At 56.5% G+C, this 27,418-nt stretch overlaps 1 protein-coding gene across 10 annotated transcripts in view; it reads right to left on the reverse strand.

The window, feature by feature from the left end:
• LOC138822702 (plasma membrane calcium-transporting ATPase 2) overlaps nt 1-27,418 on the reverse strand; it is a 182,431-nt gene that overhangs the window by 127,012 nt on the left and 28,001 nt on the right. For 3 of the 10 annotated variants that reach the window (XM_070015557.1, XM_070015552.1, XM_070015563.1), the window contains exon 1: nt 7,273-7,456. The gene's annotated coding sequence lies outside the window, so the exon portion shown is untranslated. Of the gene's footprint in view, nt 1-7,272; nt 7,460-15,221; nt 15,285-27,418 lie in introns of those variants that run through there. The other 7 variants (XM_070015556.1, XM_070015553.1, XM_070015559.1 and 4 more) reach the window with 5 other exon arrangements.

Below are 27,418 nucleotides of genomic sequence, written 5' to 3' on the forward strand. Positions count from 1 at the left end.
GAAGTTTATAGACCTTTCCCTATTACACCACCATGTCCATTCTACAGACATGGAGACTGAAGCTCAGAGATGCTGGGGCTTATCTAGGATCATGCAACCAGTAGCCAAAGCCCTGTAATCCTGTTCTGATGTTATCTGCAGACGCCAACAAATACAGGAGGTCTAGCTTGCAGGGACTTAGGGGAAAAGGTGATGGGGGCACAGGAGCTCCAGAAGGCTCCAGGAAGAGGCAGTATCTGCACTGAGTCAGCTTGACGCAGGGAGGATGAGATAAAGAGATTCGGAGAGAGCCAGCTGGGCGGACCAGATAAGCGGGACCTGGAAGGGCATGAGCCAGCTGGGGGGGGGGGGGCTGGGCCCTGGGTGGGAGATGCTCCACAGGGTACCAAAGGGTTGCGAAGCCTGGAGAAGGAAAGACATAAAAAAAAATCCCTGCCCAGACATTGCCAGAAAGGACACGGAATGAGCGGGTAGATTTAGACAGGGCAGACAACAAGCGAAGCCTTCCTTGTGGCCATACTGTTGGCAAAAATCTTCCCCTCCCCAACCCTAACCAGGGCACTAGCCATCTGGAACTGGCTGAGCATTGTAACTCCTGTGCCTTGATTTCCTCAGCTGTACGATGGGGAACCCGTGGGCTTGTGTGCGGGCTAAAGGTGTCCATGTTTGTAAATTGCATCAGAGAGAGCCTGGTGTGGGGCACAGCTAGGAAGGCTTTGTTAGGTAAACAGAGAACACAAATCAGATACAACTTCAGCAAATACCAGCTCCCAACTTGTTCTCCTCAAATGATTCCCACGCCGCTCGGAGCCCGCACAATGTGGTTAATTTAAACGCTCTGCGGCGCGGAGGGTCTGAGCAGCATTTCAATGAACATAAACCTTATTTTTAACTAGACACACTTTGCCATTTGCACAAATGTTTAAAAATACCTCTCCTGTTTCAAGGCAGTCTTGTGCTGCAGGAAGGAGCCCTCCGTCGGAGTGAGGGGCACCTGGGCTTGGGGTGCGGGCCGGGGCTGCCACAGAACTGGCTTGTACACCCAGAGCTGGGAGCTGGACGCAGACCCAGCAGTCACAGATCCAAGCCTGTCAGCTGTCTGTCCATCTGCTCCCTTCCAGAGGGCAGGGCTTCAGAGAGGGACTCGTCTCCTCCCTTGAGCCTGGCCTCAGACTCTCATGGATTTCTGGGGGTCGGAACCTCAGCCACACGCTCCCATAAGCACCCCTAAATACTGAGTGGATGTTCTTCTACTTCTCCCAAACATGAATCAGGTCTGATTTCAGTCCCACTGTATACACCCCCAACAGACCTTCCATTTACTTCTGCCTGTGAGGCTGTGAGGCTCCATTAGGGACGTGGTACTGGGAAACAGACAAGGGTGGTAATGCCACTAACATCCCAGGAAGAGGCAGAGCTGGAATTGAACTGCATGCATCTGAGGGATCCTGAATCTGCCCTGGCACAGCAGTACTGCGGCATGCATCTGAGGGACCCCCGAATCTGCCTTGGCACAGCAGTACTGCGGCCGACGACAGAACACCTGCTTCCTGAGCACCAGTTTCCTCCTGGCCACATTCTGGTTCTCTTATTGCTTTAGTTAATTCATGCAGATGGAAAAAGAGGCAATATCACCTCATTTACCAGGCGAGTGATGATGTGTGCTAAAGTTCACACTCAGACCAGCTCTACCTCAAACATAGTTATTTCCCCCATGTTCTCCTTCTCCACCCAGACGGGACAACCACCCTCAACTCTGCAACCAGAGCAGTCAGACGCAGCTATAAGACCAAGACAACCACCACCTTCCAAGAACCCTGGCTGGATTCAGGACCCTGGAGAGCTCCAAGCAGCCGCTCCACGTGGATTGGCTGATGGATGCTGACCTCAGTGTGCTCCCAGGCTCTGATAGGCCCATTCTGGAACAGTACCCTCCCACTCCATCAAGGAACTCCATGGAAAGGCTGTCATCTGTTTCTACTGGGCCTTTGGTTGTGGAGCTTTGTCAGGGGTGTGGGGGAAGCAGGGGTTGGCTCCAACAACTTCACAACGGCCTTGCAAGCCCAATCTTACCCCACTGTAAAGATAAGGGACCAGAGGACCCCAAACAGTAGATGACCTGCACAAGGTTACATACTGGGAAATGTCAGAGCTGACACAATCGTTACAAATGTTCCATGACTCACTGGGAGAGACCCCGCCGTTCCCCATCAGACTGTTTAAATTTTAATATTTCATTTTAATACTGATGCTTGGGAATTTTGCTTCAAGAGCCAAACAAGTGAACACGAGCAGAGCCTATTCCTAGATTCAAACTGCAATCATTGATCAAGAGCCATGCTGTCTGTGCAACAGAACAAAATCCTGCTACCTCCCGGGGCTCCCTGGGCACCTTGTGGACTGGCTGCTGCCCAGCTCTCTGACCTCCATCCTCTGCAGCCATCAGCCTCCAGTCGCCCCCACACTGCTCCCTGACGCCTCTCCGCTGTTTCCTGACCTGGTGTTCTGGGCCTGGAGCCCCTCCCTCCCAGACCCGAGCACAGCTCCCTGCCCACCACCCAGCCCGCACTGCGAAGCTTCTCCCGTTAGATGCAGTGGCAGCGAGCACAGGTTTGGCTTGGACCAGTCTCCGTCCTGTGCCCTTGAGGGAGCAAGGGTCTGGAGCAAGGGTCCCGAGCGAGGGTCCTGCACTGCCCCATCCCAGCCACACGGGAAGGCTGCACAGTGCGGTAGGCCAGCAGCCCCCCGCGTCTCCACAGAGGAGCTGGCTGCACACGGCACTGCGAATTGGCTGGCTTCGTTTGAAAAGGAAAACTGGAGTTTCCCGAGGACAGGCTTGTGCTATTCTGAAGCACTCCGTCCCCGAAGATGAGAACTACCGGCCCAGGAGCGGGGACACACACTGCCAAGGAAACCGCAGCCCACATGCAGTTCCACGGGGAGCAGAGGGGGTGCCGGGGGCTGAGCGCCCCGCTCACTCTCTAGGGAGAGTCTCAGCAGGTCTGGGCATATGGCACATATACTCAAACACGCACACGCACACACACTAACATACAAATAGACACACACAGGTTCAGACATGCACACATGGACACATGCTGACACACAACGGACACACAGACACACATACTGACACATGGGCACATGTACACACAGACACATGTTCAGGCATGTACATATAGACATACACTCTGAGACACATGCACACAGCTACACACAAACATACATAACCACACACGCATAATCACAGACACACATTCTGATATGCACATGCACCCACCGACACACAGACCCACACTTGGACACACATCATCTCAGGACCTATTGCTAGCCCCACCAACCCCCAGGACTCAATCATGGCTGGGCTGTGAGCGGAGACACCCCCTCCACCCCACCCCCACCCCCAGTGGAGAAGAGGGAGAGGCAGCCAGAAAGAGCTGAAGACGGGACCTAGTGGTTAAGTTACCCCAATACTGGCCCTGGGCTCCCTCAGGCAGGTGACAGAGCTCAGCCACTGGATAAAAGAGACCTCACCAGGTCTAGGAGGGTAGATGGTGATGGAGATGAAACCCAGGGCCTTGAACCTGCTAAACCTACACTCTCTCCCACCGACCACCATACACCAGAGGCCACATTTTCTCTCTCTTTCGTTCGTTCGTTCGTTTGTTTGTTCGTTCGTTTTCTTTTTTTGTCGGTCATGGGGCTTGAACTCTGAGCCTGGGTGCTGTCCCTCAGCTCTTCAGCTCAAGGTGAGCGCTCTACCACTTGAGCTACAGTGCCACTACCGGTTTTCTGGTGGTTTATTGGAGATAGGAGTCTCACGGTCTTTCCTGCCCGGGCTGGCTTTGAACCGAGATCCTCAGGTCTCAGCCGCCTGAGTAGCTAGGATTACAGGCGTGAGCCACTAGTGCTCAGCTCCAGGGGCCACATTTTCAGTGCACAGTTTCTGAGTGCGTATCTGGGTGGGAGGTGAGGGGTGATAAAAGCGGATGGAGCTCTGTCCTCATGTGGCCCGTGGTCCCGTGGGGGCCGAGTCTACGTGCAAGGATTCAAAGGAGGAGCCATGGTCACCTTAGCTTCATGAGTGGAGGTGCCCCAGATTCCAGAAGGCTTCCTGGAAGAGGAGACACTTGAGCTGCGGAGTCAAGGGGAATTGGGACGGGTCAGGGAGGCCTCTGGGTTTGGGTTTTGTCTGCATGGTTTTGCTGAGCTGGCGCTATACGAAGAGGTAGCAAGCAGGTGGCACTTGAGTGAGAAGCGCTGGCATTGGCAATCGTAATTAACAATACTAACAACAGTGTGAGGGCATTACAGTGGAGGGCCAGCCTGCTGGAGTCCACGGCTACTGCCCAGGGTCAGAAAAGCCACCATTCCAACTGGCTGCCTGAGCCCCTGGTGGGTCTGTGTAACTCCCCGGGTCCAACTCCTGAAGAGTTCCCCCCACCCCACCTCCCAGGGCCAAGGAAGGCTGGCACCCCACCGGCACGCACCTCCTTGGCACTGAACGGTGGCCATTGCGTGGGCCCCGGCCATCACTAGCTATCTTTTCTGGCAGAATGGAGACCAGACATGGAGCTCAGGCTTCTTGCAGCACCCCTAAGCCCAGCCCAGAGCAGAGGCCAGGGCAGCCTGCCCAGCCCCAGCCCCAGCGACCCCCGATTTCATTAAAATGGAATCACAGCTCACCTAGGAGGCAAGGGGCAAACAAAAGGCTCTTTCACTCCAGGACAGCTCCACTTACAGGCCTCGCTGTGGATTTACTCCAATTTCAACCTCCAAGCAGGCCGGCCACTGGGGTCCTGTCCTGCCTCTCTCCCTGCCGCTGGCCGGCTGGCGGACCAGGGGCACTGCGGTCCTTCACTGGGGGGGGGCTTTGCCTTGCGCCCAGGGGTCCACCATTTGTGTCTCTGCAGAGGGTGGAGCGGGGAGGGGGAGGGGTGGGGGAGGCGGGGCTGGAGTGAGGGATGACCTCCAAGAGCAGAGCCAGGCAGGAGAGACTGCGATGCTCTCATGGTGCTCCCAGAGGCCATGCCTGGACCTGAGTACAAGGTCAGTCACTCAGAAACAGCCAGAATCAGCACAGACAGGAGGGACGTGGAGCCCACCTGTGTCCTAGCACAAGGTGCTGGACACACAGTGCTGGACAGGCCCACGGCACTGGACAGGCACACGGCACTAGAAACGCACATGATGCTGGACACACACACACCCACGAGCCCCAGCCCAGGGAGCCCAGCTCAGAGGGCGGGAAGCCTGGCTCACACCACCCTGGCCCTTCTCCCCACACCATGGGTCATGGAGGCCACACTTCACACCATAGGCAGAGGCTGGTGAGTGGCCAGGCTAGCTGGGGAATACTTTTATTTTTGGTCAGTCATGGGGCTTGAACTCTGGGCCTGGGCGCTGTCCCTCAGCTCTTCAGCTCAAGGCGAGCACTCTACCACTTGAGACACAGCGCCACTTCCGGTTTTCTGGTGGTTTATTGGAGACAAGAACCTCATGGTCTTTCCTTCCCCGGGCTGGCTTTGAACCTTGATCCTCACATCTCAGCCTTCTAAGTAGGATTACAGGTGGGAGCCACCGGTGCCTGGCTCGGGGAACAATTAATGTGACTCTGACCGCCCCCCCCCCCGCCTTAAGGAGTCACCCCTCAGCCACACCCCTCCTCCCTGCCCCCCCAGGAGAAAGGAGAGCTGGCCCATTTTCCTTCATTTCCCTGGCTCTGCCTGGTCTTGGGCACACAGCTCATTAATATGAGATTAAAGGGATTATGGGTACTGTTCCCCGCCAAGGTATCCCAGGGAGAACTTGGGGCCAAGCAGAGAAGGCGCCTCAGGTATGTCTTCTCTCAGCACGTGGATGGCAGGCGTGGCGGGGCCTGCTTTCCACCCCTTCTAGGTCCCAGGGCTTAGCTTCAGGAGGAATGGCGGGGCTGAAGACTAGAGCACGTCCCGCCCTCTCCAGCCTCCGGCACCAGCTGGGGAGAGCTTAGCCCCAGCATTCTTTAGTATTTCTTTGTGACGATTTTGATGCAGACTTTCTATTTATAACATGCAAAATCACATCCCATTTAAGTTGTGTAATAAAAAAAAAAAAGCAATCCAGCCCGGCTTCAGTGGCTCACGCCTGTCATCCTAACTACGCAGGAGGCTGAGATCTAAGGATCGCAGTTCAAAACCAGCCCAGGTGGACAAATCCGTAAGACTCTTATCTCCAATTAACCAGCAAAAAAAAAGCCAAAAAAACCCCACACAAAACAAATCAGAGGTGGACGTGTGGCTCGAGTGGTAGAGTGGCAACCTTGAGTGAAAAAGTCAAGTAAGAATGTGAGGCCCTATGTTCAAACCCCAGTACCAGCACATGTACACACACACACACACACACACACACACACACACACACACACACATGTGCACGCACAATGCAATCCAGCAAAATGGTGAGCTGATGAAAAGCAGAATAAATGGGTGTAGCTGGGGTGTGGTCAGTGGTAGAGCATGAGCCTAGCATGTCTAGGGCCCTGTGGTCCTTCCCCAGCACTGCCAAGACATAAGATAAAAAAACCAAATAGTTGGGCACAGGTGGCTCACACCTGTAACCCTAGCTACTTAGGAGGCGGAGATCTGAGGATCGTGGTTCAAAACCAGCCTGGGCAGGAAATGTCATGAGACTCTTAACTCTAATTAACCTAAAAAAAAAAAAAGCAGGGAATGGAGCTGTGGCACAAGTGGTGGAGGAGTGCTAGCCTTGAGCACAAAAGCTCAGGGGCAGGGCTGGGGCCCTGAGTTCGAGCCTTAGGACTGGCAAAAATCAAATCAAATCAAATAATAAATGAGTAGCTGATGCTGTGAACCATCTCTAGATAAGGTGCAAAGCTGATCACACACACGGAGAGCCAACACTGCCTTTCACAGGTGGGCTCAGAACCTGTCCCAGGCCAGCTGGTGGCAAAGCAGCGCTGTGGCCGTGACCGGGAGGCCCCGCCCTCCTCTTCCGCTCTCCAGTCTGCCTGCCCCAGCACTCACGGAGTTCAGGCTCAGAATGGCCATGGGGAGGGTGGGGGGGGGGATGCCATTGAGAGGTCACGCCCCCTGAACCCACCTCCACGGCATCTGCACCTGACTGGCCCCCTCCCGAGTCCCGTGCTCATCGACACGCCCCTCCATCTACCCACAGGCCACCGCGACTCCATCCCACACTCCTCTTCTCTCTGACCCTGTCACCCCCCCCCGCCTCCTGATCCCACTTCCCCTTCAGGGGGTCCCCACTCACACGGTTGTTTTCTAAGATCACAGGAACCCCTAGCTTCAAAATCTTCCGTACCCCCCGCCTGCCTGGAGAAGCCGGTTCCCAATCCACCGCCTCTCAAAGCAAGAGAAGGCCGCGTGGCGCAGCTCTCCGGTCTTTCCTGCAGCCTCTGCTCGGCGCTGCCAAGTCTGCCACCACACAGTCACATTCTTCATGCCCGAAGCCCTTTGCAGTCACTTGCATAACATCTTGGCTGCCTTTTGCCCGCCCCCACCGAGAACTCCTACTCATCCTTCAGAAGCCTACTGCAATGGCTCTCCTCTGCCAATCTTCGCTAGCCCTCGGGAGCCCAGCTGCCCTCTCCTGGCTGGGCGCACCCTCGCCTTTCCCACGTCTTGCAACACTAGAGTTATTTCGGCAGCCGCCTCCTGGAAAGGCGAGGGGCACTTCTGGGGAGAGGCTGTACCCCAGTCCTCCCTGCACCCCAGATGCTCCCAGAGAGCCTGGCATATCGAAGGCCCTCGATAGACACCTGGCAAGGAATGAAGGAAGGAGCTCGGGCCGTTCGGGGAAGTCCGTAACTGCCCGGCTTTGGGTGTGAGCCAGCGGTGGCCTTCCTTCCTCAGAACTCCGGGAACCTCGGGCGTGGGGGGCAGCCAGGCACCGCTGCGATCTCACAGCGTCACCGGCAGCGGCTCTCGAGTGGTTTGCTCCCCAGGACCTGCGTCGAGGGAGGGGGAAGTCCAGGAGCCGCCCTCCCCCCCCAGCCAGGCCCGTACCTCCACGCCCTCGGAAGAAGGAACACGCAGCCCTCTCCCGCAACCGCAGCGTCTCCCGAGGTGTCAGGGCCAAGTGAGCCTGTCCTTCCAAGGGGCCCGGGCCCGCGGGGACTTCTATCCATTCTCGGGTGACCAGGCTATTGGGTGTGTCGCTGGGTGACCCGACCGTGGTCACCCTTCCAGGATGGAGCTACTCACCCCCTCCTCCGCCCCCATGGGGCCACGGAGATCCCCATCCCCTTCCACCATGAAAATCCGTCCTGCCTCTGCCCCCTCGGCTTATTTTGGGGGACAGCTAGTGGAGGGGTCATTTCTAGAACATTGGGCTCCTTCAACATTTGAGGCTGAGGAATCCCAGCATGGAGCCCACATGCTGGACATTAAGGAGCCCAGGGCCCCTGGGGCTTAGGAGAAAGTAGAGCCCCCCCCCCCCCCCCAGGCAGGACCCGTGTGAAAAGCACCTCCCGGCCCGCCTCTGGCCCCGCGGCCCAGCTTCCCATCCCATGCCTCCTGCCGACCATGAAGCGGTCCAGGGCCAGCTGCGCAGCCGCTCTGAGCCTCGTGTGCCCGCCCCCGTCAGAGTGGCGCCAGCCCTCACTGGACTCTGGTGTGCCAAGCTCCAGCCCCATGCCCTGGCAGGGAAGCTGTTCCAGGACTCAATTTCTTCTCCCAGCTACCCCCCCTCCCAACCCCCGACCTCCAGGGTCCTGAGAGCTAGGGCAGGAGCTCCTACTAAGCCCTGAAATACAACCTCAGCCCAGAACCAGCCAAGGGGTTGCCCGAACCCGGGCCTCCACATGGGGCCCCTGGGAGAGAGAGTGAGCAGGCTCTGGCTTTCTAAGAACAACCGCTAAGCTTGTCTAGCAGGTGCGAGGTCCCGAACTCCAATTCAAGTATAGAAAAGAAAACAAGCTGGCTTTGTAGGTGCCGGGGGAGGGTCAGGGTACCCCAGATTCACACACTGCTCCCCGGTCTGCAGGTCACAGGCATTTTTCAGCTCCTGGGCCACATGGTACATCCATGTGCACATCTGAGGGAAGGTAGGCGGAGGGCACAGAATCAGAGGGAAATGGGAAAAAATACAGCAGAGGGGCCATCAGCTGCACTGGACATTGATGAAAATGAACTAAGCAGCTCAAGGGCAGCGATGGGAGGGGGGGAATGAGAGGGAAAGAGGGAACAGCTCACACTAAGCAAAAGAAATGTACATTCCACCCGATGTGGAAGAAATAGTTGTATTGTCAAAGTTTGTAGAGTTCACAAGCTTTATAGACTATGATCAAGACAATTCACCTTGTGAATTAAAATGTGTTTGTGACTTTAGCTAAGTATCACTATTCCACAACGCTGTGACATTTATGGAATCCCTTAATCTCAATAAAGGAATGAAATCTGGCTGCTGGTGGCTCACGCCTGTAATCCTAGTTACTCAGGAGGCTGAGTTCGGAGGATCTCAGTTCAAAGCCAGCCTGGGCAGGAAAGTCCTTGAGACTCTTATTTCCAATAAACCAGTAGAAAACTGGAAGTGGCGCTGTGGCTCAAGTGGTAGAGCGCTCACCTTGAACTGAAGAGTTCAGGCCCCATGACTGACCAAAAAAAAAAAAAAAAAGAAAGAAAGAAAGAAAAGAAAATAAATGAAAGAAAGCACAGGGGCCTTGGTGTAGCCAGAACCCATAACCATGTTACCATGTTACTGCGTGATTTTTCTCCTTCTATGTTCTACTTTCTAAAATCACCCAGGACCTAAACCTAAACCACTGGTGGATTCATGGCTCAAGGCGAATAGCATAACAGGTGTAGAAAGATTGGCACATCCACACCCAGAATGCCCCAGGCCTGCCGTCTCCTGCTGCGTGTTCACTGGAGAGTCAATCTTGTGGATTTCTCTGACTGCACTGGCTCTGAAGTAGGATTACAGGCCCCAAACAGGATGTTGAGGACTGAACAGAACACATTCAATGGCCCAATTGATCTGGGGGCACCTAGAAGGCACCCCACAACAATGCCTGCTGCAGCGGGATGTCTGCTCTAACTACGGCACCCCCATGTGTCCCTTCTGCCCCCTCCTAGAGTAGGGTGCAACTCCCCAAGGCCCAAGGCTCAGAGCTGGACAAGGGTAGACACTGACCACACCCTCCAGCCTCTAGACCAGCCACACTTGCTGCCATCTGACCCCTCTGGAGGTAGACACCACTAGGGTCTCTACTCCCTCACCTGTGACGCCAACCCTGGATCCATCCAGTTGGCTCAGACTCCTCCCCTCCTCTAAAGACACTGGGCGCTGAGCTAGTCCCGCCCAGCCCACGCCCCTCCCCCCATGCCGGGGGGCCACTTGCCCTCTCTCCCCTCCCCACACCACCCTGGCTTGGGGACCCCTTCCTTCTCTCCCCTCTTCTCCCAGCTGCTAACTGGAGCCTTCTGGACATGGCCACTGGCCACCCACTTGCCCGGGCATCGATCCCGCCCGTGGCTTTTCACACGTTCTGTATGCTGGACTCCCCCAGAGCTCTGTGTCTCTGGGTATGTCCTGAGGCCCCCATGCACGAGTCCTGACCCTCTACCTTCCCCACACCCAGCCCTCCATTGTCCGAGGCTCCTCCTGATGACCTCCCCCCCCACCACGCCCCCGTTATATAAGGAAGAGGAGACTGGCAACGGTTCCTGGTTCCTGGGAGGACAAGACTCAATTCCGGGAATTTTCCAAGTGGACTGGGGGTGTAGCTCGGTGGTAAAGCGTGTGCCTACAGCACCAGAGGCCTTGAGCTCAATCGCCAGCACCAGGAAGACAGCTGACAAGACCAACAACCACCACTGTGACAAGTCTTTGCTCTTCGTGCAGTCCTCCAATCACAGCTGGGTTCGTGTGGAGCTAGACCTGAGCACAGGGCTTGAAGGCGGGGCCTCGGAGGCCAGCAGCCTCCGAGGAGGAGAGGGCCAGGGCTGGATTCAATCGAGCTGGTGGCCAATGATTGCATCTACCAGGCTTCTGTCCTGAGACCTCGGTGAAGATGGGGGGAGTTCCCCTGACCCCTCATTCTGGGGGGAGAAGGACAAAGGACCCCCAGCCCTCCTGTGTGTCTCCTCCCCGCCCCATCCTGATTCGGCCTTACAAACAAAGCCATAACAGCAGGGATGCTTTCCCGAGTTCCACCCTGCCAGCCAGGGTTGTAGGATGCCCTGGGTTTGCTGGGAGGGTGAGGGGCTTGGACAGGGGGGGACTCACGTGTGGTGGGCATCTGGTTGGGGACAGTCTTACTGGGGACTTGGCCCTGCCCTTGAACTCGCAGGACCCGTGCTAGCTCCTGGCTGTTAGTGCTACACCTGAATCAAAAGACACCCCAAGTGACCCTTTCCATCTCCCCCTTTCCTCTTCTCTCACACCCAGAGAATGGGGTACACCAGCTCAGCTCTGCCTCTGCTAGAACACCGTCGCTCCTCACCCCCGCTGCCCCCTCCCCTCCCCACCGCGAGATTCTCCCTGGTCCCCAGCTTGTGCCCTGCAACCCGCTTCACACGTCGCACCCCCAATCAGACCCCCATGGGCTCCACCTGCCTACGGCTCAGTCCTCTGCTCTCCCCAGTCACCCCACGCCTGCCACGGGAGCTCCCTTCGTTTTGTGCAAAAGGTCTCTTCCATGGAGAAGCCTTGGGGCACACCTACGTTCACCAGCTTACTACCCAAGCACCCCGTTCTGGGACTGGGGGTTCCCTTGGGCGAGAGTGCACAGCCACGCGGTCGTCCTGCATGTGGCTTGATCTGGAGTTGAAGAAAGGAATAAATAACCCCATCTCTACGACCCGGGGCCATCATTAGAAAGGACCCTGTATCACGGTTCCCGGCCTCCATCCAGGTGGCCGAGATAAAGGTTTATTTAGACAGATGCGGAGTCATGAAAGGGATGTGCTGTTTGTAAGTGTGAGCTGGAGCCGTTTGAAGATGCTGCGCCCGTGCCTCAAGGCAGACGCGCAGACACAGCTGAGAAAACCGCCCTGAACAAGACGCAGGAAGCAGCGAGGACACCTTGGCCTTGGCCTTGCAGCCACTAGGACGGCGAAGAAGCCAATTCAGTTGTTCAGCTCCCATCCGACGTTTGTTCTAAGGGCAGACCCAGCGCGCCAGCGCAGCCCTGCGGCCAGAGTCCTGGGAAGCACGGCTCCAGGAACAGGGGACGGCGCGCAAGGGCTGGCTGCCTCCTCCCTTCTTCCCTCCTCTTTATTTCTACTTGGCTTGTTGGGGTTTGAACTCAAGGCCTGTGCTCTACTACCTGAGCCACACACCGACTTTTTGCTTCAGTTATTTTTCAGACAGTATCTTGCTTTGAAAAGCTTGGGGTCAGGCTTGGACTATAATCTTCCTACCTCTGCCTCTGTGTAGCTGGGCTGTGACACACCCCTCCTGGTTTGTTCTTTGAGATGAGGACTCACTAAGTTTATTGGCCAGACTGGCCTCTAGCAATCCTACTGTTCTCCAATTCCCAAGTAGCTGGGATTATAGACGGAAGCTATAGCGCTCAGCTTGCTTGCTTATGGTTTTTTTCCCTACTTATTTAGAAAAAATACAATTAGGATTTATTTTGGCAAATTGCCTTTTCTCTTTCTTTCTCTCTTTCTCTCTTTCTTCCTTTCTTTCTTTCTTTCTTTTTCGGGTCCGGTCATGGGGCCTGAACTCTGGCCTGGGCGCTGTCCCTCAGCTCTTCAGCTCAAGGCTAGCACTCTACCACTTGAACCACAGTGCCACTTCCAGCTTTTTTTTTTCTGCTTATGTGGTGCTGAGGAATCGAACCCAGGGCCTCATGCATGCAAGGCAAGCGCTCTACCACTGAGCCACCTTCCCAGCCCCACCTTTTCTTTAATACTGAAATACAAACACATCCCCTTACATGATTAGGACTTTGGCTCAAGCAGAGCTCTCAATGACTGTCTGGAACTTTCCATGCGAGCATGCTCCACGGTGAACCAGGGCTTTCAGGGTGTTTCCTGGTTTTAACCAGCACAAACATAGCACGACCAACATCTCTGCCCCATCTTGGGCAGTGGCCTTGGGGCAGATTTCCTAGAAGTGGAACTACTAGTCGCTCACATGCTGAAAGAGGAAATTCTACACGTGCTTTACAATGTTCTCGTTACAGCACTTTCTGACCACACCTTAAGAGCTGCTTCGGCTCCGTGTCTCAGCTTTAGACATCTCTTTTGAAAGAAAAGGGGAAAGAAAAAGAAAGGAGAAAACCTGGGTTACCTGACCAAAGTCAGCACAAGAAAGAAGAAACTGAAGCACCAAATGGCAGATCACTCACTGGCCCACAAACACATACAACATGGCGGCGGGTGAGGCAGTCAGGGGGAAATTCAGTTCTGCCTGGTCCCAAAGTCCGAGGGCTCAGCATTACCCACAATGCCCCAGGGCAGGATCTGTGAGTACCCACAGTGCCCCGGGGCAGGGTCTACAGGTATCGTCTCCAACCAGGCATGAGTGGCTGGGCAGGACAGCACCAGGACATTCCCAGAGAAAGAGAGAAAGAAAAAGAGACAGAGACAGAGAGAGACAGACAGACAGACAGAGAGAGAGAGAGACAGACAGACAGACAGACAGACAGGGCTCTGATCTGGCCATGGGACAGCTAGATATTTGTTCAAGAACAGATACAGCTGCATCTCTGGGCTCAGCAGCCCAGAGGACGGGCTAAAAGACTTGTTCCACCATCCCACATGCCCTTGGCAGAAGCAAGTGACCTGGTGACATGTCTCCTTCGTTTTCCAGTTTTCTCAGAGTGCGCAGGGCTGCGCACGCAGGGACTCAGTGGAAAAGGGGTCTTTGAAATCAGGTGGACCTGGGTTCGAGTGCCGCCTCCTACGGTTGTGTGGCTTTCCCTCTCTAGCCTCCAGAGCAGTGCTAATGCTTCTACCTGCAGCTGACAGATGAGACTCCATCCTCAGCACCGAGGAGGGGGAGAGACAGAGTTCTAGGCGACAAGTACTAGAAAGTACTAGGTCTCAGTCAGTGAGTACCGCAGAGCTCCTCAGGGCAGGTGGGGCAGAGGTGCTATGCCCAGTCACTGGAGCTCAGCATAGTCAGGGTGGGGGGTGATATCCCAGGAAGAAGTGACCCCAGTCCACCCCAGGTCACCCTCTGGGTCTGTGGCTCAGGACTGGGCCATGGGGCGGGGAGGGGGGAGCTACCTCACCAAGGCCCAAAGCCACCCTGCCTGTGTCACAGGCCCCCGGGCCCAGACACCTGCAGTGTGTGCGGGAAGCGGGTCGATCTCTATGCCACACACAGGTGCGGGTGTGGCCTAGACCATGCAGAGAGCATTTGGAACCACACACGCGTGCGCGCATGCGTGCGTGCGCGCGCATGCACACACACACACACACACACACGTTTTTGTTACATAAAACAGAGCACAGACAATGCAAACTTCCCACCATCTCCTAGCCTAGAAATCGCCAGTTCACCCTCTAACAAGGCCCTAAAGGTGTCTTCTTTACACCCCAAGGAGAGGCACAATGGGGGTGAGTTAAGTGCTGATGGGTCCTGGGGCAGGGGCCGAGAAGCTTCTGGAACAACGGCTGCTTCCGCCTGGGAGGGAAGCCAGCTGTACACCCAGCCCGGGGAAGGAAGGCACCGAGGAAATAGCAGCCATGTCCTGGAGGAGCCCCAGGCTCTCCGCCTGCACAGGGCCGCGAATCCAAACCTCTGTTTACAAGCAGACACTCTGCAGCCTCAGGAAGCCGGGGTCCAGGCTGGCCCCGGCCCGTCCCTGCCCCAGCTCTGCGCGGCCGCTAAGCTCCCAGGAATGCAACACAGGCTCCGGATCCTTGTTCTGTCCCAGACTAAGCCAGGGCCCTGCTCACCGTGTAGGCCGTCAGGGGCCCTCCCCTCCAACCCGCCACTCTCCGTAGACTGATTGACCACTGCGAGACAAGAATGGGAGGATCATCGATCCCATTAAAACCTCCCACGGTGCGCGCGACGGGTAGGCCGGCCGCGTAACCCACACGAGCCACACGTGGTGCCGAGTCTCCAGAACACATTTCCCAGTGACGTTTTCTCTTGAGAGAATAGCGCACAGAGGAACGCAGGAATGGGCAGGTTCCGGGGCAGGCAAGTAGGAAATAAAGCCCAGCCACCGTTCCCAGGCCTGTGTCCCATCCTCATCCCCCGCCCGGGGGGCAGCGCCCCCATCTCACACTCACCGGTCTCCTGCGCTGTCCTCACTCCACGCGCTGCCTGCGGGGGCGGGGGGGGGGAGGGGGACCCTAGGAGGAAACAAGAGCAGAAGCTGCGTCAGGGCCTTGTTCTTCCACAGACTGGGGCTCGGGGGTTCAGTCCCTGGCTGACAAGGGCTGACAAGGTGAACGCATCTTAGGTTTTAGAAACGATAGGTTCGATAGGTTCTGGGTAAAAGTTGGGCTGTCTGGTTCCTCCTGGAATCTGTGCCCCTCTGAGCTGCCCCTCCCCCTTGTCCCCACCCCCGCCCGCCCGCAGGAAGGTGACCTCGAAGTCACTGGGGACTCCCTGGGGGGCTGGAGCCCCCTGCCCCCTGCCATGCAGTGTGCTGGCTCTCCTGGGCGCAGGCCAGCTTCCCTGAGGGAGCCCCACTGCCCGCCCCTCCCCAGGAGACCTGGGGGGCCAGGCCTGTCCCCTTGAGATCCACTCAGGCTGCACAGTGCCTGTCTCTGGTGGGGGTGGGGAGACTTATCCTCCGAGGTCCCCTGTTGTTTGAGGAGGGTTTGGCAGAGGAATTCTTGACCGGGGTGCAGGCCCCCAAGGTGTGGACGGTACTCCGGGGACAAGCACAGAGGGGGACTCCTCTCCTGGCACCCCGATTTTGAAGAGGTAGAAGGTGGAATTGGGTTCCGGATACAAGCATGAAGGAGACCACCCCTCCCCCCATCCCTCCCCCACAGCAGGCAGCCAGCCGGGCCAAGGCGATCTGAAGGGGAGGGGCTGGGGGAGCAAGTACCTTACTACCGCCCCCCACTCTAGAACTTGCTAGAACCCATGTGAGTAAATCAAAGGGTGAGGGGCTCTGTGGGGCAGCCATCCCTACTACCATGTGGAGCACTTGGTGGCCGGCTAGAGGAGGGCGGAGGGCGGAGGGCGGAGGGCGGAGGGCGGAGGGCAGGTATCCCGGCCCATTCCCCACAGGGTCCATCCACAGATCCCAGGCCAGTGTCTGGGCTGGGCTGCCCCTCCCCATCAGTGCCGCCCTCCCCAGCCCTCTGCTCAGCTGACTGGAGCCATCCGAGTCCCCCCCTCCCGCTGTGACCCTCGCCCGCCCCCCCCACCTTTTCCTCCCTGGCCGAGTTCACGGAGGTCTGAGAGCGGAGCTGCAGGGAACCCGTGGCAGGAGCCTGGCACCGGCAGCCAGAGCAGCTGCACTCAGGCCCCTCCCCAAGTCTCTTCCGGCCAAACCAGGAGCCCCACAAAGGCAGCCACAGGGGCTGCTCCATCTGGAGGTAATAAGGTGGGGTATAGAGGCCAGGAGAATGGCGGGGCCTGCCCGGCCGTGTGGCCCACGTGTGGCAGGCGTCCCCACAGCCCTGGGGTCTGACTCGCCCGCTCAGGCCCCCTCTCCACCGAGGCTGGGCTCCAGGAGAGGCCTCCCCTACTCTGGGGCAAGGTGCACTGCTGTCCCATGGCTCAGAACAGGAAGTCAGGCCATCCAGAGGCCTTGGACACCACAGCCAGCCTCCCAGGCCCACCCCGCACAGCCCCACATGCAATCAGCGTCCACTAGCGGTCAGGGGCGGAGCCCAGCAGAGTGGCCACGCGGACGCCTCCTGTTGTCTTTTGTGTGTACCAGGACTGGACTTGATCTCAGGGCCTGGACACTGCCCCTCAGCGCTTTTGCTCAAGGCTAGCATGCTTTACTACTTGAGCCACAGCTCCACTTCTGTTTGCTTTTTTTGCTGGTTGATTAGAGATAAGCGTCTCATAGACTTTTCTACCCAGGTTGGCTTTGAGCAGCGATCCTCAGATCTCAGCCTCCTGAGTAGCTAGGATGACAGGTGTGAGCCACCGGGGCCTGGATGAACTTATTTTCTTTAGGATTTAAATGACTTTATAACACACAATCATCGGACAACCTTGTGAGGCTGGTGTGACATTCTGGCCTGTGTGTATCAGCAGCGAGAGAAATCCTGAACCTCGACACCTGCCCAGGCCTAGTGTCAGGGATGCTGGAAATCCCCTCTGCCAGCTGTTTTGAGGCAGACAATTCATTCTGGTTAACCACGGTCACGCCATCACGCCCCGGAGCTCAAGGACCGATTCCCCCTCTCCCACTGTGACTCCTGTACCATCAGCCCTCCTCGCTCCTTCCCTGCTGCCCCTGCCTGTCCCAGCCTCGGGCACCGGTATTCTCTCTTTGTATGAGATCCATATTTCTAATATCCATGTAGAAGTGAGAACATGCCATAAGCCAGTGTGCCCGGCGTGTGTCAACCAACATACACTGGCTCCACTCATGTTGCCAGCAATGGCTAGATCCCATTCTTTTTTACGGCTAAATAACATTCCACTCATACACGCCATGTTTAATGCTCTGGGAGGCTTGTCCTGACATCTCAGCTCATACCGAGAGCTTGGCATACCTGTCCCCCTCGGTACCCTCTCTGTGCTGGTCCAGGGGCCTCCGGGGCCTGGCTGACCCCCTCCCACCTGGGGGCCTGAGCTCACTGAGAAAGGAACACCTGTCCCCGGCTGTGGGCCGCCAAGCCCACCGCATCAGTGCCCGGACTTCTCCAGCAAGAGCAGTCAGGATGAAAGATTGATGAGTGATCTGTCCTCACTGGTGAATTTTTAATTAGAGAAGAAAGGAGACCCCGGCCCCGAGGCCTCCTCTGAGCTCCACCCAGCCGGCAGCCTCTCTGCCCATCAATGAAGCAAAGGTCAGGGAGGGGAACAAGTGGTGGGCATCCTCCCACTGGGGCTGCCAGCACAGAGAGTTCTAGAATAACAGGAGGCACGGGTGGGAACCCTAGAAGGCGGGCAGGCTGTGGAGTCTCGGCTGTCAGTCTGCGCTGTCTGCCCTTCTACGTTGCAGGTGAATTGCACCCATCACCCCGATCCTTTTACGGTCAACAAGCTGAGCTGGGGTTCGGCCTCTGGGCATGGCCTCCGCCCAGGCCCTGACCCCAGTCCCGTGGGGACCAGGCCTCGGGTCAGAGGCAGAGCCAAGGTGAGCCACCGCCCCGGGAAGCCGACGCCCGTGGCATTAGCCAGACCTGGGTGGGCCTGGGTTCGAGTCCTGGCCCCTCCCGAGTGTCCCCTCCCTCCGAGCCTCAGTGTTCCCCTGGGATGTGACAGTTCCCACACAGGCGGGGGGGGGGGGGGGGGAGGAGCGCGGGAGGCACTTGCCCACGCGGGAGGGAGGGCTTGAGAGCCGAGACACGTCCACCGGAGCGGAGCCAAGTGAGAGGCGTGGCGAAGCAGTCAGGCCAGATTCCCCGCCAGGTGGGGTGGCGCTGTGCCCCAGCAGTGGCCACCAGGGAAGGTGTCATGGAAGAGGGGCCACAAGACACCCCTCCAAGCACACCCGTCCCGGGCACATTCAGGGGCCGGCCTCCTTGGTGGGAGGCCAGCCTCTACCCTGAGGTCCTCCCTGGGAAAACTAGGAGGCACGGAACGCCAGTGGGCACCTGGCCTGCCATACCTCTGCTGAGCCAAGAAGGTCCTAACTCCCCGGCTCCCCGGCCTGGCACTCTGCACAAGTCCTGCCTCCTCTAGGACTTGCCCCAGGATTGCGTCATCCCAGGGTGTCCAGCTTTCTTCTGGAGAGCCCCCTCAACCTCACACACACAGGAGGGCTGTACCCATTCCCTAACTGTTGATTTGACAAGGCCACGGATGATACATCAAGGCTCTGACAAGTCCCGTAACACAGATGGCTCAGTCCTGCTTGCCCAGGCCTTTCCCAGGTTGCCTGGGCCTCGGAAGGTCTTATCGGAAGGAGCCAGCATTCCTCGGGACACACCTGGGGGGTGGGGAGACACGCCTGGGGGGTGGGGGGACACGCCTGGGGGGTGGGGGGACACGCCTGGGGGGAGGGGAGGACATGCCTGGGGTGGTGGGGGGGATGGCGGCTTCCCAGCTGTCTCTGGTATCTTTCTGCGCTGTCACTCAGGGATTCAGTAAGAACCTGGGGTGTGGAATTTCACCCTCTCTGCGTAACTTTTCTAAAATGTCTCGGTTTCATTCCGGCCAGGTGTGAGGGCGCCTCCTCCCAGGCGGGGCCTCGTGGTGGGCGTCCAGGCGGGGTTAAATCCCCTGCTCCAGCTCCAGAGCTGCTCTGACTGGCTGTGGGGGCCAGCTCCCCACTACCGCCCCCCACTCCCGGCACCCACCCGCAGCCACGGCCCCTCGTGAGCCGGCCTGTACCCTTGGTGGAGCTGGCAGCCGCCGGCGCTTCCACTATCCTCTGGAAATCTGAACTCAGCACCGAGCATTTTTTCAGGTAAGGCATACTGTTCATATCAACACTGCCGCCAGGGCTCGGCAGGGGCAGGGTTCGGGGTGTCGGGGGGTGTGGGGAGTGCCAGCCGAGGCCCAGGGCACCCCATGTCTGGGTTCTCAGGCTCCCCAGGGCAGGGAGCTTGGGGCGGGTGGGGTTTTTCTGACATGGGCAGAGTTGAGCCGTGCGTTTCCTTTTCCGACGATGACACAGGCAGTCAGGCCGTGGTCCACGGCCTGCCACGGGCTCAGGGGATCCGGGTCAAGGGGGAGAGGGGGAGGACGGAGCGGGGTGGGAGGAAGTCCTGTGTGATTAGAAAGAATCAGGGCTCGGTTGGGGGGCGGGGTTCACGTCGGATGCCTCTCGGCTCCTGGACAGCCAGCTCGGGTTTCCGCACCAGCCTCCCCCCCAGCTAGGATTTGACGCAGGCACCGGCAGGTTTGAGTTACAGAATCTGGCTCCCAGCGTCCTGACCTTTGGCCTGTGGAAGGCCCAGAGGGAGGGTGAGGGCTCAGGAGACCTGGTGCAGGTGCATCCGGGGAGTCCGGCAGAGGGTGGCCCAGACAGCACCCAGGGGCCTGGGCCCTCACACTCAGGGCGGTGACTGTCTCCACCTCCCTCTCCCCCTCCCCCAGCACCAGGACACTGGTCCCTGGCTCCTCATCCCCTTGGGCGATGCCTTTTAAGCTCAGCCGCAGCCCTTGAGATGGGAGTGTGGCTTCTTCCCGGGCCCCAGAAGAAGAACATTTACAGCCTAGCTCGCACACTACCACCTACGGTAGTACAATCTCTCACAATCTGTGGCGTGCTTGACCCTCATAACCACTGCCAAGATGGGGCAGTCCAAACCCACCCTCTCCCCCCACAGGAACTATGGCAGTAAGTTGGTTCTTGGTGTCCAAGGTCGCCGGGGCTCAGAACTCCCACAGGGCTGCTACCGGGAGCACCATCCGGCGAGGTTCCTGCAGGACTCTGGTGCCTGCGTCCCATCACCAGATCGATAGATGGGAGTGGATCCAAGTAGAACAGAGGGGATGATAATTCTATCATGTACATTTTCCTGTTTAAAGACACTTCATCATGGATGCATTGCCATAGTTTGGATCATGAAAGAACCCTAAAGAAAGGCCCCTGGATGGATGGTGTGGACCCCTGCCCTGATGTTATTGGTGGAATCTTTGAAGGCGGGGCCTAGCAGAGGGAAGTGAGATCATTGCACCCTTCAGGGCATGTCCAGATTCCCGCCCTTTCCTGTCTGCTTCCTGGCTGCCATGAAGCAAATGGCTTCCTTGGCCACCTGCTTCCCCTAGACATGCCCAGCCTGCAGAGGCCTGCAGCCACTCCGCCAGGTGACCGTGAAAGTGAAACAAAACCTCTCTTCCAGCAAATCAATACGTCAGCAAGACACAGGCTCGCACTTGTGATTCACACTCGGCAAACTGTTCACAATGCCAAATGATGGAATCCATGGAGGTGCTCAGCAATGGATGAACGGGTTAAGAAGAAAGGCAGCGGTGTCCTGCCGTCCTGCTGTGTGCATCATTTCCCCTGGTCCCCAGTCCCGGGGAAGAGGGGCCCCAACTGAGAAGGAGCCAGGCAGGGCCCAGGACCCAGGCCCCTTCCCCAGCGACCTGTCCCATCCACAGCCAGCCCTGCGTGGCTCTCTTTAAACACTGTGTCCACGCGGAGTTTCTTAAAATCCCATTCGCTTCCCACTTCCTGCCAACTAAGCAGTTCAGCTCACAAACTATATTAATCCCTGGCACAGATTCATTCAACAAAATATTGCCCAGCAACACAAAAACAGAAATCCTCTTACAGCCCCTGTGGGTGTGGGTGTGCGTGGGAAGGGAGCACTGAGCCCCTGGGCGCCTGGCTGCAAACACTGAATCTCGGGGTGCAGGCTCCAGGCAGGGGGTGCATCTGCAGGACAGACCTCTGTGCCTGGAACAGACTGACCGTTCACCTGGGGGCTGTAAGGGGCTCAGCTTTCCCCTGCTGGTTTGAGGACAACTCCACCGTCCCTGGAACGGAAGGGAGGGAGACCCCTGGGGCCTGGCCTTGGGCTGCAAGCTGGTGCTGAGGCCTTGACTGTGAACGTCCCCTGGCCCCATGCTGCCTGACACAGTTCCGAGTCTCAGGGGACGCTTTGGGTTGGACTTCTGCAAAATGCTGGTGCTGTGGGACCTGTGGGACCCCAGGATGGACAAGTGCATTCCATGAAGGGACCTGAGCCTTGGGGCCAGGAGCCGGGGCTAAGGTTGGGTATGAAGAGGCACACATACTGAGCTGTGGGGCCCAGATGCTGGTCTTGGGAGGCGACTGGACCCAAGGGCACCCCGGAATCAAAGCACGGGTCCCCCATGAGCTCCTTGGTGCATGGGCTTGCTAGAAGGGGGACCTAGCTGGAAGAAGCCCACAGGGGGACTAGGGTGCCTTTGAGGTTACCGGGGCCCTCTCTCTGAGTGTCTCTGCATATCTGTCACCGACTTCCTGCCCTTCCCACCTGTCAGCTGCAATGGCTAAGCGGCCACATCCACGCCTCCCACCAGGACGATTCCACCTCAGTCCAGGCCCCAAAGCAGCAGATTCAGCTCATCATGGGTAAAAATCTCCCCACTAGGAGCTGAAAGACACGCTTCCTTCCTTCCATGGCTCATCCAGAGCATTTGTCACCGCCACCAAGAACAGGCAAGGCGTAAGGAGTCACCATGATGTACTGTTTACGGAAGAACCGTAAGAGAAGCCAGATGCTCCATGAGTGGTTCAGATGCAAGGTTTTGTTGTTGTGTTTTTGTTTCTTTTTGGTCAGTTGCGGGGCTTGAACTTGGGGCCTGGGAATTGTACTTGAGCTTTTCTGCCCAAGGCCAGTGAGCTACCACTTTGAACCATAGCTCAACTTCTAGTTTTCTGGTGGTTCATGGGAAGTAAGAGTCTCATGGACTTTCCTGCCCAAGGCTGGCTTTGAACCGTGATCCTCAGATCTCAACCTCCTGAGTAGCTAGGATTACGGGCTTGAGCCGCTGGCGCCCAGTTCTCAGATGCAAGTTTTAAAAGCTATTTTCGATTTGAACCCATAGTGCAGCATCCATGGCACGAGGGGACAGTGCTCAGAGGATTCTGTCCTGGCCAGGGGCATTAGCTCCAGATGAGCCTGCGCTGGTCCACCCAATCCACAAACATCAAGTCTCAAAGATGTCACGCCACTTCCGAGGAGACCAGCAGAGTCCCACAGCTTAAGGATACCTGTCCAAACGCAAAAATGTCTAATATCCTAAGTAAAATCCACAGTGTCTGATGTCCAAAAAGCCAAACATTACACTCCTGGATGAAAGAACTGATTACAAAACCAACCCAGAATCCATCACCAATGTTAGGATTTGCACATAGGGACCTTGTAACATTTATTATATCTGGACTTCAGATACCTAAAAGAGAAATGTGAGCCAGGGAAGGTAGAATAAGAAGATACCAGTGGGGCTGAGAGAGGCGCTAAGTCCAGCCTGGTCACAGTGTGAGGTCACCGCGGACTAGACACTGCAGGGGGAAAGATGGGAGGACTTGAAGTCTGTGGCCTGAGCTACCCAACACTGGGAGGAGGGGACGAGACACAGGAAGAGCATCTGGAGAGCTAGAGGGCCGGCGTGGAAGCCCGCATTCATGGGACTGGGTCCCCAGAGGGGACAGAACGGAGGCACAGTGCAGGGACAGGCATCTGAAGCAAACATGGTTAAAAACATTTCCAACTCAGAGTTTTTAAAGTTCTGAATAAAATAGAGTCAAGAAGCCCAAAGAACCTCAAACTTCATCATAGAGATAGTTAGGGGTACAGACATATACTAATGCAAGGTATTCTCAAAAGGATAAAATAGGAAGGAGGGAGAAACAGAGGGAGATATAAGAGAGAGAGAGGGGGGATGCAGATAGATGGATGGATGGATAGACACGAGATAGATGATGGACAGATGGATGAAGACGTAGATAAATACAGAAAGCCAACGAAGTAAGATGGCAGCCCAGACTTACCAGGTAAACCTAGGTAAAATACATGAGTTTTCTCTGTAGACTTGAAAGCATTCTCGAAGCTTGAAATTGCTTCCTGGTTAAAAAGAAAGAATGTGTCAGCACGGCGGCGCACGCCTGAAGCCCTAGCACGGCAAAGGCAGAGGCAGGAGGATCGTGAAATCTGAGGCCAACAAGACCGTCTCAAACAAAGAAAGCAAGGCTGAAGATGTAGCTCGGTGGTAGAGCACTTGCCAAGTGTGTGTGCAAGGACTGGGTTCCAGTCCCAGCACAGCAATCAATCCATCAATCAGATACTAAAAATGGAGATATACTCCCAATCAGCCAGGGGAGAAGAGCTTCCAAGGCCAGGCGCCCGCACGTACGCACAGAGCAAGTGAGAGCGTGAATAGCTGATGTTCCAGCTCCAGAACATCAGCCCTATCCTTTGAAATTACCCTAAGGCAGAAAAGTGTCCCAAAGGGCCAGGCCTGGGGGTACAGCCCGAGCACAGGGCTTGTCCCCTGTCATCGCCTGACTTTGACTGCAAAAGCGGTGAGAAGTGGTAGGGATGTGGCAGTGTGTTGCGCTCAATCTGGGGGGGCCCCTTGCCTTGGCCGGACCCCCCTCGCCACGCTGCCTGACACCTGGAGCCTCTTTGGACCATAGGCGGTGTCCCTGGTGTCCACGGGGACTGTCTGCTGGCCTTGACCCTCGAGGATGCTCCAGTGTGTCAGATAAAATGTCACACTAGTCTCTGCATGGACCCGCACGCCTCGTCTTGTATACTTCGTTTCTCGATCAGCTCAGCGCCAGTGCTCCCTAAATAGTTGTATTGTTCAGGAAATGAGGGCGAGGGACATTCTGTCCCTGATGAGTTCCCGTGTCATTTGTCTTTTTCAAATATTTTCTATCCACAGTTGGTTGACTGCACGGTGCAGGCCCCGCAGATGTGAGGGGTCAGTGGTGCGGTCTCCACAGCCCGGGCCAGCCAGACGCCAGCAGACCACCGCCGCGTGGCTGGCAGGCAGGCGCTGCAGAGGCTGGCGTCACGGTGCGTGAGTTGGCACTTCCGAGCCGAGCAAACTCCCTACCCGGCATCCACAACCAGGCTGAGATCAGCCGAGGCCCTGCCAGCCTCCACCCTTGGCACGCTGTGCTGGGGGTGTCCTGGGATCTGAACCACTTCGGTCCTCACAGACCCCTGCCCGACTCCTCCCCCTGGAGACCCTCGGTGCGGGGAGCCCACCTGGACACCCTGCTTCTTTCTGCCACCCCTCTCTTCTGCCAGCCATGGAATCTCATCCATCTTGTGGTCTCTTCCTGAGTCTGGCAGGCCTCGGAGCTCTTAAAGGACGCAGGGGTCTCTGTCCTCTGCTTCTTAACTTCCCCCCTCCTTACCTTGAAAGGCCTCCCACCCAGGGCTGCCCACCCAGCCGGAGCTCAGTATCTCAGGCTGACGAGGGCAGGGGGAGTAATGAGTTACATCATGAGGAAATCTTTGAGGAAGGTTTTTCTGACAGCAGGAGAAAGGATGGGCTAGAGACAGATCCACAACAGCCCCATCGTCATGCAGTACCTTGCGCGTGCATGAGATGCTGCTCAGAATTCAGCCCAAGACAACACACAGGGTATTACACAACAGTCTGAGGCACGGAGCGATCTGCGCGTGCAAACAGACACACACACACACACACAGAGTGATAGGTGTGGCAGGATGTGGTAGCTGCCCGGTGAGTGGTGGGCAGCAGAGGGGGTTAGCCAAAGCCCAAGCAGGGGGATGAGGTACCTAGAAAGGAAGGGACATGATCCAGGGCAGGAGCTTGGGCGAGGAGTATTCGCTTCATTCAGCAGAGGAAGTGTGGCCAGGAGAGAAGAGAGGGTGAGGGAGGGGCAGGGAGATGACATCACAGAACAGGTAAAGCCAGGGAGACTGGATTTGCTGCACTGCTGTCACCTTCCGACTCCAAGTTTCCCTCTGCTTCCCCCCTGTACAGTGCAATCCTAAAGACAAGTCACGGGCAGATAGGGATGGGGGGCACTGACAGAGGGGAAGGGGTGCCGGGAACCCTGCGGGGATGCAAGCTGGGAAGAGAAAGTTAGAACAGTCTAGCATGGAGGAAGCTCCATCCTCCCACCCAGAGGGCAAGTTGATTGGTTTAAGGGTAGGCATCTGACCAATCAGATTCCTTCCCTGAGATTTTTTTTTTTTTTTTTTTAGAACTTGAATTGGAAAAAAGGAGGGATTTTTGTTTGTTTTGGCTCAAACTGATGACTAGTAAATTCAGGAAATGTTGGTGGCCAGAGGTGAGAGATAATAAAGTGAAATGAGTGGTGAAAACGAAGAACGAGAGGGAGAGAAGAAAGAGAAAGGCAGAGGAGGAGGGGGAGGGGCAGTCCAGGGTTCTCGGTCTCCGTTAGTTCTGTTCACTGCCTGGTAACCTCTTCCTGTCTCGAGACGTAACGGCCCTGTCGATGCTGGTGATGCTTTCGCTCATGTCTAGGTTGGGCCACTGCTTGATCTTTCACCCGATTTCTAGTAGGCATTCCCAAACCCTGATGTTCCTCCCCACCTAGTTTTTCAGGCCATCTTCTCCATCTTTATTACTGACAACCACATCCCTCTAGCTTCTCAAACTCTTCCCCTAAATCCAGTCCAATTGGAAATGGATCCAGAATCTGACCTTCTGCTCCTCTACCCACCCCCTCCTGCCACCACCACCTCAGTTCTGAATCTTGGGGTCACATGAAACTTTTTTAAAAAATACGATAAAATACACATAGCATAAAATTTATCTTAATGTTATAGGAGTGCAGCTAAGTGGTGTTAGGTGCATTTCCATTATTCTGTAGCTGTCACCTCCTCCTCCAGAGCCCTTTGCTTTTCCCCGGTTGGAACTGTTAGTTAGCACTTATTAACTTCCAGGCTTCGCTCAGAGATGGATGGATGGATGGACAGATAGATGGATTGAAGTGAACAGATGAATTGATGGATGGATGGGTGGATGGGTGGATGGACAAATGAGCAGATGAACTGATGGGCGGGTGGGTGGATGGATGCAAGGATGAGCAGATGGGAAGATGGGTGTGTGGGTGGGTAGGTGGATGGATTGATGGACAGATGGGAGGATGGGTAGGTAAGGTGGATGAATGCAAAGATGGGTGTCTGGGTGGGTGTCTGGGTGGGTGGGTATGTAGATTGATGGATGGATGGGAGGATGGGTGTGTGGGTCAATACAAAGCCAGAGGCATGGATGGTTGTGTGGGAGTAGGTGTGGAGGTGAGTGGATGGATATGGGGTGAACAGGAAAGGCAATCATAGATTTAGCTAGAATTAAGGACTAGAGCCCTCTGGGAGGCTGCCTGGTGTGGAAGGGGTTGTTCAGCTCAGTGCTATTTCTCACTCTGTCCATCTCAGTTCAAGGCCACTCTCTGATACCCATGTGGCCCTTTGACCACGAGAGAGTGGTTCATGCCAGGCTTCTGGACCTGGAGTCATGGTGGTAACAGTGGGTCCCTGGGAAACCAACACAGATGGTGTCTCTCAGTCCCATGTGGAGCCCGAGGCTTCCAAGAGAGAACATTCTGGCTAAGATGATGTGGCGATCTACCTATCTTCTATCTATCTATCTGTTTATTTTTGTTGTACTGTGGTTTGAATTCAGGACCTGGTGCTTGTTAGACAAATGCTCTACCTTTTGAGCCATACGTCCAGCCCCATTGGTAAATGGTATAGTATTTTTGTGGTAAGCAAAAAGATGGGGTCTTCTTGTGCCAGCTGCAATTCCACAGCAGGCCTGGCCGGCCTGAGTCGTCCCCCGTGGGCCAAGGAGCCCTCACTCTGCGCCGAGAGTCTGAGCCCGGTGCTGAGCGCTGTGTATGGCTCCCAGCAGCAACGCTCCTCCTCCCTCCCCACCTCTGAGGAAGCCCATT

The sequence above is a fragment of the Dipodomys merriami genome, unplaced genomic scaffold, assembly GCF_024711535.1.
Source record: "Dipodomys merriami isolate MVZ:Mamm:240054 unplaced genomic scaffold, mDipMer1.0.p SCAF_114, whole genome shotgun sequence".
In the NCBI taxonomy this organism is placed as follows: Eukaryota; Metazoa; Chordata; class Mammalia; order Rodentia; family Heteromyidae; genus Dipodomys; species Dipodomys merriami.